Genomic DNA, 13,361 nt, shown 5'->3' with positions numbered 1-13,361 from the left:
CGCTTTAGAGAAGTCCAGATACACGACATCCATTGATTCGCCACTGTCAAGTCTAGAACTTACCTCCTCATAGAAACTGATTAAATTAGTTTGACATGACCGATCCCTCACGAAGCCATGCTGATATGGCGTTATTTGCTTATTTCCGTTAAGATGCTCTAACATAGCATCCCTCAGAAAACCTTCAAACAGTTTACCCACAACAGATGTTAAACTTACCGGCCTATAGTTTCCAGGCTCTGTTTTTGGACCCTTTTTGAATATTGGCACCACATTTGCCATGCGCCAATCCTGTGGGACATTCCCTGTCAGTATAGAATCTGCAAATATCAGAAATAAGGGTCTGGCTATGACATTACTTAATTCCCTTAGGATACGGGGGTGTATGCCATCTGGTCCTGGCAATTTGTCTATTTTAATCTTTTTAACCCCTTAAGGGCACAGCCTTTTTACACCTTAGGACCAGGCCATTTTTTGCAAATCTGACCAGTCACTTTAAGTGCTGATAACTTTAAAACGCTTTGACTTATCCAGGCTGTTCTGAGATTGTTTTTTCGTCACATATTGTACTTCATGACACTGGTAAAATGAAGTAAAAAAAATATTTTTTTGCACCCAAAAATACCTAATTTAACAAAAATTTGGAAAAAATTGCAAATTTCAAAGTTTCAGTTCCTCTACTTCTGTAATACATAGTAATACCCCTAAAAATTGTGATGCCTTTACATTCCCCATATGTCTACTTCATTTTTGAATTAATTTGGGAATGATATTTTATTTTTTGGGGATGTTACAAGGCTTAGAAGTTTAGAAGCAAATCTTGAAATTTTTCAGAAATTTACAAAAACCCAATTTTTAGGGACCACTGCAGCTCTGAAGTCACTTTGCGAGGCTTACATAATAGAAACCACCCAAAATGACCCCATTCTATAAACTACACCCCTCAATGTATTCAAAACTGATTTTACAAACTTCTTTAACCCTTTAGGTGTTGCACAAGAGTTATTGGCAAATGGGGATGAAATTAGAGAATTTCATTTTTTTGCCTAATTTTCATTTTTAACCAATTTTTTCCACTAACAAAGCAAGGGTTAACAGCCAATCAAGACTTTATCTTTATTGCCCTGACTCTGCCGTTTACAGAAAGACCCCATACGTGGCCGTAAACTACTGTACGGCCACACAGCGGGGCGTAGAGTGAAAGGTGCGCCATATGGTTTTGGGAAGGCAGGTTTTGCTGGACTGGTATTTTGACACCATGTCCCATTTGAAGCTCCCTGGTGCAACCCTAGAGTAGAAACTCCATAAAAGTGACCCCATCTAAGAAACTACACCCCTCAAGGTATTCAAAACTGATTTTACAAAGTTTCTTAACCCTTTAGGTGTTGCACAAGATTTAATGGAAAATAGAGATACATTTTCAAAATTTCACTTTTTGGGCAGATTTTCCATTTTAATATTTTTTTTCCAGTTACAAAGCAAGGGTTAACAGCCAAACAAAACTCAATATTTATGGCCCTGATTCTGTAGTTTACAGAAACACCCCATATGTGGTCGTAAACTGCTGTACGGGCACACGACAGGGCACAGAAGGAAAGGAATGCCATACGGTATTTGGAAGGCAGATTTTGCTGAACTGGTTTTATTGACACCATGTCCCATTTGAAGCCCCCCTGATGCACCCCTAGAGTAGAAACTCCAAAAAAGTGACCCCATTTTAGAAACTACGGGATAAGGTGGCAGTTTTTTTGGTACTAGTTTAGAGTACATATGATTTTTGGTTGCTCTATATTACACTTTTTGTGCGGCAAGGTAACAAGAAATAGCTTTTTTGGCACCGTTTTTTTTTGTTATTTACAACATTCAGCTGACAGGTTAGATCATGTGGTAATTTTATAGACAGGTTGTCACAGACGCGGAGATACCTAATATGTATACAATTTTTTTTTATTTATGTAAGTTTTACACAATGAATTAATTTTTAAAACAAAAAAAAAGATTTAGTGTCTCCATAGTCTAAGAGCCATAGTTTTTTCAGTTTTTTCAAGTAGGGTCTCATTTTTTGCGGGATGAGATTACGTTTTTATTGGCACTATTTTGGGGTGCATATGACTTTTCGATCGCTTCCTGTTGCACTTTTTGTGAAGCAAGATGACAAAAAATTGCTTTTTTTGCACCGTTTTTTTTTTTTTTACGGTGGTCATCTGAGGGGTTAGGTCATGTGATATTTTTATAGAGCCGGTCGATACGGACGCGGCGATACCTAAAAGTATACTTTTTATTTATTTATGTAAGTTTTACACAATGATTTCATTTTTGAAACCAAAAAAATCATGTTTTAGTGTTTCCATAGTCTAAGAGCCATAGTTTTTTTCAGTTTTGGGGCGATTATCTTGGGTAGGGTATGATTTTTGCGGGATGAGATGACGGTTTGATTGTTACAATTTTGGCGTACATACAACTTTTTTGATCACTTTTGTGACAGATCCATCTGTATAGACCTATATTGCTGGTTCGTCTGTTTGCCCTCATTTCGCTGGATTTCCTGTCCATATGCCCCTGTTCGTGTGTTTCCCCACAGGACTACTGGACGGACGGCCACCCAGGAGAAGAGTGTGCTGCTAATTAACCCAAATGGCCTCCTTGTTCACAAAGGACTTGAACCAACTTGACCTCCTGTACTAATTCGTGCCATTGTGGGATGCTAAATGTCTGTGTATTGAAAAGGGTTGTGTCATTGTGTGTTTAAATGGTGATGTCTGTTCTGTTGTCCCCACATGTGTATTGGTGATTTCCCTCTGTCTTGGGAGATAATTGGATTATCCCTCGGGGGTCGCCAGGGCAGAGAGGAGGAAACCATAATGCATTGTGGGGATGTATTGTCTCTGTAGTGCTGCATGTCTGTCCTGTGTCACAGTCTCCATTCTGGGCCCCTAGGGGCGTGTCCACCAGATGGGGACCTGCATAAAAATGGGCGGGTAGCCCTCAATAAAGCATTCCCTGTTTGACTTTCAAGACGGAGCTTGGTCTCGTTTATGGAGGGATTTATTATTGGGACAGCGCTTTCGTATATTGCTAGCTGTGGAAGGAGTTCGACTGAATTGCTGATCGGGAGTTGCCACGTTCTTATGCTCCATTCGGGGGTTTGATGATCGGCTGGATTAAAAACTGCATTCCTGGAGAAAGGGGCTTATTCACTACCAGCGGCGTCATCTACCTGGCGGTGAGTGTCGTAACAATTGGTGGCAAGCAACGGGATGAATCCTACCGCCCAGAAGGCCAGCTACAAATCCCAGGGTGGAAATGCAGTATGAGGAATTAAGGCGTGCTACCCTTAAAGATATATTGGAACGCAGAGGACGATCAGCGAGTAATCTCAAGAAGAGAGAGATTATTTCTATATTATTGGAGATGGATGCAGCACAGGGAACGGAGAGAACTAATGGGCCTGGCATACTGGATCTAACACCCGAGGAGGTACAATTTAACCGGGCAGTCCAGATAAGGCTGGCACACTTTGGCCCCAACCCTGCAGCAGATATTGTGGTCCAGGTGCAAGCAGCAGTAGCAGCACAACAGGCGCTACAGGGAAGAGGAGCTGCAGCAGCAGAGGTACCCCATAATAACAATGGAAGGAGAAAGGTACCTTTTGCTGCATTTAGACATTTTGTGGAAGCGGAGGGAGAGATTGACGGGTTCCTGGCCGATTTTGAAAGGCAGTGTGCCTTACACCAGGTACCCGCAGAGGAATGGGTCGCTATCCTCTCTGGGAAATTATCCGGCCGGGCCAGTGAGGCTTTTCGGGCCATCCCAGAGGAGGACCTTAAAAGTTACCGGGCAGTAAAAGATGCCCTTTTGGCCAGATACGCTGTCACCCCTGAGGCGTATCGGCGGCGATTCCGGGACACTAACAAGCAGGCTGGTGATTCTTATGTGGAGTGGGCATGCAGGGTACACCGCACCGCAGCCCACTGGATGGCAGGGTGCCAAGCGGTAACTGGGGAAGAGGTGCTGCAAGTATTTTTGTTGGAGCACTGCTTTGATCGGTTACCTGCAGGAGTCAGAGAGTGGGTTAGGGACCGCAAACCCGCTACCTTACCTGAAGCTGCTCGTCTGGCCGATGAATACACAGATGCACGAAGGCTAGACCAGACAGCAGCCAAGGTCCCTACCCGAGTGGAGTACAAACCGGCAGCACCTCCAACCACTACTGTGTATCACCCCCCAGCGCAACGCACCCCCACAATACCACCAGCGAACAATTATGTTCAGCCAGCTCGGTTCAACGCCCGGAATTACTCTCAGCCTATCCGGTGCTATGGATGCAAACAGTTGGGGCACAAGAGACCGGAGTGCCCATTGAACAATTCCAACCCAGCGCAGTCGTGGAGAAAACCAGCCGGCGGAAATCAGCAGCCACCCCAGCCTTCCGCTCACTGTCTTGAGCAGGAGGAATTTTGGGGTATACTACATGAGGCGGATCCAGTACAAGCAGCCCAGCAGGATAACCGGCAGCAGCACAGGCAGACCGTTAGACTAAATGGCAAAGTGGTCACTGGTCTGAGAAACACCGGGGCCACTATGACCCTGCTCCAAAAGAACCTTGTTTCGGAACACCAACACACTGGAAATACTGTGGCAGTGAGGGTAGCAGGAGGCGCCGTGTTCCGTCTACCTGTTGCCCGGGTTCATTTGGATTGGGGAGTGGGCTCTGGACATGTGAATGTGGGGGTTATGAAAGACTTGCCTGCTGATGTCTTGCTCGGGAATGACCTGGCCCCTTTGGTTTCTGCTTATGCTCCAATGGGACCTGCTGATGTCCACCCAGTGACTACCCGGGCCCAGACCCGTGTTGCTGGACCAGCCCACCTGCCACCGAGACCCAGGTAAGACCCGATTCCCCGACTGATACCCTAGGACAGACCTTTGCTAGCTGGGATTCCCCAGAGGAGTTTGGGAGGGAAACTCAGGCAGATCCGACTCTCCAGAAGTATAGAGACAGAGCAGATACTGGAGAGGAAGGAGTAGATGGGGAGCGGTATGAATGGGTGGGGGACAGGTTATATAGGATCCCTAAACCGTCCCAGAAAAGTGTTGCCCATCCGCCGAATCGACAGCTGGTGGTGCCCGCAAAATACCGGCAGGAGATTCTGCGGATAGGGCACGACGTTCCATTAGCCGGACATCTAGGGTCCCGCCGCACAGCCTATAGGATCATGCAGAACTTCTTTTGGCCAAATTTTAATCAGGCTGTGAGGATACATTGTAGTACGTGTGACACTTGTCAACGGGTAGGAAAGCGGGGGGACCACCCAAGAGCTAGGCTTATGTCTATGCCTATCATTGGGGAGCCCTTTGCCCGCATAGCCGTTGACATTGTGGGTCCACTGGCCAGGGCTAGTCCATCCGGTAAGAAGTATATTCTCACCGTGGTGGACTATGCCACTCGCTATCCAGAGGCAGTAGCGCTGTCTAATATTGAGGCAGAGACAGTTGCTGATGCCCTGGTTAGGATTTTTACTAGGGTCGGGTTCCCTAAGGAGATTCTCTCTGACCAGGGAACCCAATTTACCGCTGTGCTCACCCAGCAACTGTGGAGGGTGTGCAGCATTAAACCGATACTTAGTTCCCCGTACCATCCACAGACTAACGGCCTCTGCGAGCGATTTAATGGCACCCTCAAACAGATGTTGAGGACCTTTTCTGACACTTGCAGAGACTGGGAGCGATTCCTGCCTCATCTGTTGTTTTCTTACAGAGAGGTGCCCCAGGAATCTACTGGGTTCTCCCCCTTTGAGTTGCTCTATGGGAGGAGGGTCCGCGGACCCCTAGATCTCATTAGAGGCCACTGGGAGGGGGAGACAGAGCAGGAAGGGACCCCCATAGTACCGTATGTCATGGAACTCCGGGACCGCATGGAGAAACTGTCCCTGATGGTAAGAGAGAATCTCCAGGTGGCCCAGGGGAGACAGAAGAGATGGTACGATCGGGGTGCCCGGCAGCGAGTCTTCCAGGTTGAGCAGAAAGTGCTAGTGCTCAAACCTGTGAAGGCGAACAAGATGCAAGCATCTTGGCAGGGCCCATATAAGGTGGTAGCTCAGGTTTGTGATACTACCTACCTTATAGCCAGCTGTTCAGATGAAAGGATCCAGCGATCCTTTCATGTGAACATGCTAAAGGAGTATCAGGAGAGACCGGAGGATGTCGCTGCAGTATGTGCCCCTGCTGCAGACGATACAGAGAGTTTACCCTTACCCGATTTGTTAGAGAGGGACTTCCAGACTGACCTTACTAGTCTTGTACAGCTAGGGGATAGATTAAGCCCCACAGAGAAGGGACAGGCAAGACAGCTTCTGTGGGAGAAGCAGGCTACGTTCTCCCAAGAGCCTGGCTACACTACCCTAGCTGTACATAAGGTAGAGACCCCTGGACAGAACCCTCTACGACAGCCCCCGTACCGTATCCCTGAAGCAGTCCGAGAAGGAATGCGGAAGGAGATACAGGAGATGACCCAGCTTGGGGTCATCGAACACTCCGATAGCCCTTGGGCTTCGCCTGTAGTCCTGGTGCCTAAGAAAGATGGGACCACCCGGTTCTGTGTAGACTACAGGCGGCTCAACGAGCGGACTACCACTGACGCCTACCCGATGCCCCGGGTAGACGAATTATTAGATCGTATTGCCAGGGGACGCTATCTGACCACCATAGACCTGTGTAAAGGTTATTGGCAGATCCCCCTGGCCGAGGATGCTATCCCCAAGTCGGCCTTCGTCACCCCATTTGGCTTGTACCAATTTAAGGTCATGCCATTTGGGATGAAGAATGCCCCGGCTACCTTTCAGCGTATGGTGGATAGACTTCTCGATGGATTCCAGGAATTTGCTTGTGCATACCTGGATGACATTGCGATCTACAGTGGGTCCTGGGAGGAACACCTAGTACATGTGGGGGTAGTTTTGGACAAAATTCGGGCTGCTGGCCTGACATTGAAGCCAGAGAAGTGCCATCTAGGCATGGCTGAAGTGCAATACCTGGGTCACAGAGTGAGGTGTGGGAGCCAGAGACCGGAGCCGGCTAAGATAGAGGCAGTAGCTAACTGGCCCACACCTATCACTAAGACCCAGGTGTTAGCCTTCCTAGGGACAGCAGGGTATTACAGACGCTTTGTCCCAGACTACAGCACTATTGCTAAGCCCCTGACTGACCTGACCAAGAAAAATCTCCCTAAGCAGGTCCTGTGGTCTCCGGCTTGTGAAGCTGCGTTTCAAGCACTCAAACAGGCTCTTGTAAATGCCCCTGTCCTGGCTGCCCCAGTCCCTAACAAACGTTTTCTCGTCCATACAGATGCTTCCATGTATGGACTGGGGGCTGTGCTGAGCCAGGTCGGGGAAGATGGAGGAGAGCACCCTGTCGCATATCTCAGTAGAAAGCTGTTACCCCGAGAAGTGAGTTATGCGGCAGTGGAGAAGGAATGCTTGGCCCTGGTCTGGGCATTGAAAAAGTTAAGCCCTTATTTGTATGGACAGGAATTTTCCCTTGTGACGGACCACAATCCCCTTGTCTGGCTTAACCGGGTCTCAGGAGACAATGGGAGACTGCTGCGGTGGAGTTTAGCTTTACAACCGTATAACTTCACCATCAGCTACCGACCCGGTAAGCAGAATGGGAATGCAGATGGTTTGTCCCGGCAAACCGACCTTCTTACTACCTCCTAGTCCGGTCATCCCCAAGTTGACCCGCCAAAGGGTCAAGCCGGGTCTGCCGGAGTGTCCCACAAGGGGGGAGCCGTGTGACAGATCCATCTGTATAGACCTATATTGCTGGTTCGTCTGTTTGCCCTCATTTCGCTGGATTTCCTGTCCATATGCCCCTGTTCGTGTGTTTCCCCACAGGACTACTGGACGGACGGCCACCCAGGAGAAGAGTGTGCTGCTAATTAACCCAAATGGCCTCCTTGTTCACAAAGGACTTGAACCAACTTGACCTCCTGTACTAATTCGTGCCATTGTGGGATGCTAAATGTCTGTGTATTGAAAAGGGTTGTGTCATTGTGTGTTTAAATGGTGATGTCTGTTCTGTTGTCCCCACATGTGTATTGGTGATTTCCCTCTGTCTTGGGAGATAATTGGATTATCCCTCGGGGGTCGCCAGGGCAGAGAGGAGGAAACCATAATGCATTGTGGGGATGTATTGTCTCTGTAGTGCTGCATGTCTGTCCTGTGTCACAGTCTCCATTCTGGGCCCCTAGGGGCGTGTCCACCAGATGGGGACCTGCATAAAAATGGGCGGGTAGCCCTCAATAAAGCATTCCCTGTTTGACTTTCAAGACGGAGCTTGGTCTCGTTTATGGAGGGATTTATTATTGGGACAGCGCTTTCGTATATTGCTAGCTGTGGAAGGAGTTTGACTGAATTGCTGATCGGGAGTTGCCACGTTCTTATGCTCCGTTCGGGGGTTTGATGATCGGCTGGATTAAAAACTGCATTCCTGGAGAAAGGGGCTTATTCACTTACCAGCGGCGTCATCTACCTGGCGGTGAGTGTCGTAACAACTTTTATTACCTTTTTTGGGAAGTAAGGTGGGCAAAATTTCAATTTCATCATAGTTTTTAATTTTTTATTTTTATGGCGTTCACTGTTTGGGTAAAGTAACATGACCTTTTTATAGATCAGGTCGTTACGGACACGGTGATACCAAACATGTGTAGGGAATTTATTTATTTTTATTTTTAATCAGTGATAAATGTGTTTTTTGATTTTTACTTTATTTTCTTGAAGATCCAGTGGGTCTGATGTCTGTATAATACAGTACAGAACAATATATATTGTACTGTACTGTATTCTACACTTTGTCTGAACAGATCTATGCATTTCAGCACAGATCTGTTCAGCACCATGGACAGCAGGACGCCTGAGAAGGCGTCCTGTTGCTATGGGAACCTTCCCCGTCTGCTCAGTAGTGGTCAGAACTGCGCAGACGGGGAAGGGTAAGGACGGGGCTTCGGGGGGCTGCCTGGGAGCTCTCTCCCTCTCCATTCGGGGGGCTGCAAAGGCACAGAAGCCCCCCGATGGGAGAGGGAGGGAGCTCCCTGCACTGTTAACCTTTTCCATAAAGCGGTCCGTACGGACCGCGGTATGGAAAGGGTTAAACGGCTGACATCGCAGCACAGTGCTGGCACCCTGGTATACCACTGTACACCAACGATTATTCAAGGGGAGGCGGGGGATCGCAATCCCGCCTGCCGCACCGCCCGCAACCCTCCCCCTGCACCTCCCACCGGGCAAAAATCACTCAGGGGTGCAGGGGGGGATACAGATGTATTTTAGGAATACTAAAGTTTCTGATCCCCGCGGTCAGGGACCGCGGGGATCAGAAACTGCAGAAATCGCAGCAAACCGCAGGTCTGAATTGACCTGTGGTTTGCCTCTATCGCTGACATGGGGGGGGTCACGGGACCCCCCCGCGCATTTAGCCTAGATGCCTGCTCAATGATTTGAGCAGGCACCGGGTACCGATCACCGCTAGCCGCACGGCAGTGATCGGAAATACACAGGGCGTACATGTATGCCCTGTGTCCTTAAGTACCAGGGCACAAGGGCGTACCTGTACGCCCTATCTCCTTAAGAGGTTAAGTCGCTGTTGTACTTCTTCCTGGGTCAGACAGGACACTTTTAATGGGGAATTTATTTCAACATTCAGCATTTCATCTGACAGTTTATTTTCCTCAGTGAATACATTGGAGAAAAAAATATTTAACAGCTTTGCTTTCTCCTCGTCGCTCTCTGCGACTCCCCCCTCATTACTCTTTAAAGGGTCGACACCTTCAGATTTATACTTTTTAACATTTATATAATTGAAGAACATTTTAGGGTTAGTTTTACTCTCTTTGGCAATTAATCTCTCGGTCTCTAGTTTGGCCGCTTTAACTTGTTTTTTATGTGTTCTATTTTTTTCCTTAGAGTTTTTCAGTGCTTCCGTGCTACCCTCATGTTTTAGTGTTTTATATGCTTTCTTTTTGTCATTTATTGCTTTCTTTACAGTTCTGTTTATCCACATTGGTTTCTTTTTGTTCCTTAACCTTTTATTCCCATACGGTATATACCTCTCACAATGAGATTTTAGGATGCTTTTTATCCCATTTTGTGGCTGTATTTTTATTTGTGAGGACTTAATCCCATTTCGTTAGGCCTATGGCCTCTCTTAGTTGGCTAAATTTAGCTTTTTTGAAGTTTGGTATTTTTGTTCCTTCCTGTAGAAACGCTCTTTTGAATGATAATTGGAAGGTTATTACTTTATGGTAACTATTTGCCAGGTGCCCCCAACCTGCACGTCTGTTGTTCTGTCGGGTCTATTGGTTAATACTAAGTCCAGTATGGCCATCCCTCTAGTCGGGTCCTGAACCAGTTGGGAGATGTAATTGCCTTTGGTTATTGCCAAGAACCTGTTTCCTTTATGAGATATACAAGTTTCAGTTTCCCAGTCTATATCTGGGTAGGTGAAGTCCCCCATAATAACCACCTCATTATGATTTGCCACCTTGTCTATCTCATTTAGTAGTAGATTAACTGTGGTATATTAGGTGGTTTATAGTAAACTCCTATTAGTAATTTATTATTGTTTTTAGCTCCATGTATCTCTACCCACAGTGACTCCACATGTCCGTGTCCCTCATTTATATCTTCACAGAGTGTGGGCTTTAGACAGGACTTTACATAAAGGCAGACCCCTCCCTCTCTCCTGTTTTGACAATCCTTTCTAAACAGACTGTAACCCTGTACATTAACTGCCCAGTCATAGCTATCATCCAGCCATGTCTCAGTTATTCCCACTATGTCATAATCCTCCTCACACATCACTAATTCCAGTTCACCAGTTTTATTAGTCAGGCTTCTGGCATTAGTATACATACATTTCAGAGGTTTATGTATATTTTTTACCCTACGCCTTTCCTTCTGAACTGTTTTAGTCCCTCCTTCCATTCCTCCCCCCGTCCCACTACCTTGCCCCTGGTCTCTATCTGCACTATCTTCCCCTCCTATAATGTAATTCCCCCCCCCCCCAGTCCCTAGTTTAAACACTCCTCCAACCTTCTAGCCATTTTTCTCCCCAGCACAGCTGCCCCTTTCCCATTGAGGTGCAGCCCGTCCCTACGATAGAGCCTGTAGCTGACAGAGAAGTCGGCCCAGTTCTCCAGGAACCCAAACCCCTCCTTCCTACACCAGTTCTTGAGCCACTTGTTAATCTCCCTAATCTCCCCCTGCCTTTCTTGTGTGGCCCATGGTACAGGTAGTATTTCAGAAAATACTACCTTTGAGGTCCTTGCCCTAAGCTTTTGACCTAAATCCCTGAAATCATTTTTAAGGACTCTCCATCTACCCCTAACTTTGTCATTGGTTCCGATATGGACCATGACCGCTGGATCTTCTCCAGCCCCTCCCAGTAATCTGTCAACCCGATCCGCAATGTGTCGAACTCTAGCGCCAGGAGGATACTGCACGGTCTTTGTGACAGATTTCCCTATCTGTTCCCCTAATAATTGAGTCTCCCACTACCAGCACCTGTTTGGCCTGCCCTGCACTCCTGGTCCCCTGCTTACCGGAGCTGACATTCCCCTGACTGGCAGAGGAAGTGTCCTGCTGCGGCAGTGCCATCCCTGGACTGACATCCCCCTCATCTGCCAAATGTGCAAACTTGTTGGGGTGTGTCAGATCAGGGCTAGCCTCCCTGGCACTCTTCCCTCTTCCCCGCTTTCTAACTGTTACCCAGCTAGCTACCACACTTTCCTCAGCCTCCTCTCTGTCACCCTCCCCCTCATCTACCCCAAAGAGTGCTTGCTCGGTGAGAAGCAAACTGTTTTGCAAATTGTCAATGCCTCTCAGTGTTGCAACTTGCCCATTTAGAGACTCGATTTGCGATTCCAAACGGGTAATTTGCTCACATCTGGAACGGCAGTTCCAGGACTGCATACATCATGCAAGATGTGCACTGAACTGCGTTGTCAATTGTGCAACACATACTAAATGGGGATTACACCACAAAAACGAAAAATACAATATAATGTAGTACTAAGAAACTGGCTAATTGCAGTCCCCCACTGAAGTCCCTGAATCTAAAGTCACTTAATCTCCATTTGCCATTAACTCTTGTGGAACACCTAAAGGGTTAACAACGTTTGTAAAATCAGTTTTGTATACCTTGACGGGTGTATTTTCTAGAATGGGGTCAGTTTTGGGTGGTTTCTGTGAGGAAGATGGATTATTATTTACAGGCAGCCTTGATTTTTATCTGATTCACCTTTTTGTCAGTCCACATGCAAATAGGCTCTCACTCCGCTACTTCAAAAAGATGGATGAAATCCACAGGGGGTCCTAGCTCAAAGGATGCCCTAGGTGGATAGACTCACACCTCTTCCAGCAGCTAGGAGCCAGGCCAATGGAACAGGAAAAATCTCTCACTATGGGGTCCCAAACCTTCCCCAGTTCAATCAGATTAACAGATATATTGGGGCCGGCGAGTTATAAGGAATTATGAATCCTCCATCCATCCCAGACATAATTCGGTTATATTTTTGCGATCCTGGGGCAAAGCCAAACATCCACGTAGTCCTGGCTTTAGACTAGGGTTCCCGGGAGGGGAAATATACTTATCTCCCCACAGAAACCAAATAATGGTTCCATGCTTGGACTCTAGTTGTAGCCGGAACCCAGGCGGATTAATTGGGCCCGGAACCATCTTCCTGAAAAATTCTGGTCTGGGGCTATGAGCCCTAAGGGGTTTTATGGGTCATTTGCTCCCAGCATCAGAGAAGGAGGGGAGGGGAGTGGCCGGCTACAGGTCATAAGCCCATGCAAGCCAGAGGGCGGTCTCATCGTGCATATGTGTTTGTTGAGACCTGGAAACCACTGACATCACCGCCCCCACGTGACTGAAGCCACCCTTATTACCCAAAGGGACTTTCATTTACCTAGTAACTGACTTTTACACTGCATAACCCTGTTGTACCCATATAATCTGTATCTGTAACCTCAGACCACTGTATATATTCTCTGTGTATATTGTGTTAAATCTAGTGTGCCTTTACGGCGATTAAATATATATAATTTATTCTTGTGCTATCTTGAATCTCGATTACGAATCCCCACGTCTGTGTTTTGGCCTAGTTAGAACCTACCGCGGGTTGGTTTCTCACCCTATATAATCCCGTTAGCGGACCGGGCCTATATCAAACGAGAAGCTGGTGGCTGATTTCCTGGGCTTAGACAGCACTGTTTTCACTGCGGCAGTGCAAAGGCTCTCTCAGCTTGTTGCCTCTCTGTGCCTGTGTGGACAGGAGGTGTGTGTGTAAACTGTACCAAACTGAC

This window comes from Bufo gargarizans, chromosome 5, assembly GCF_014858855.1.
Source record: "Bufo gargarizans isolate SCDJY-AF-19 chromosome 5, ASM1485885v1, whole genome shotgun sequence".
NCBI classification, from domain to species: Eukaryota; Metazoa; Chordata; class Amphibia; order Anura; family Bufonidae; genus Bufo; species Bufo gargarizans.
Note: the sequence above shows the minus strand (reverse complement) of the source record.